This window comes from Castor canadensis, chromosome 10, assembly GCF_047511655.1.
Source record: "Castor canadensis chromosome 10, mCasCan1.hap1v2, whole genome shotgun sequence".
Taxonomy (NCBI): Eukaryota; Metazoa; Chordata; class Mammalia; order Rodentia; family Castoridae; genus Castor; species Castor canadensis.
Genome location: NC_133395.1, coordinates 116246298 through 116246510, shown reverse-complemented (window position 1 = coordinate 116246510; position 213 = coordinate 116246298).

Here is a 213-nt window from a genome sequence, read left to right as displayed (position 1 = left end):
CAACTGATTCTCTCTTCTGCCTAAACCCCTACCCCTCCCTGGTTTTGAGCTACTCTTTTGGGGTGCCGGAAAAGAGCCCAAGAAGCGCCCTTGTGGCTCATGGGGGAATTTCCTCTGCCTTGTCCTTCCTTGGTGAGTTCTTTGTGCCAGCCCTGATCTCATTTCCTCGAAATCCTAGCGCTAGGTCTCTGCTTGCCCCCGCAAGCGCTTGCA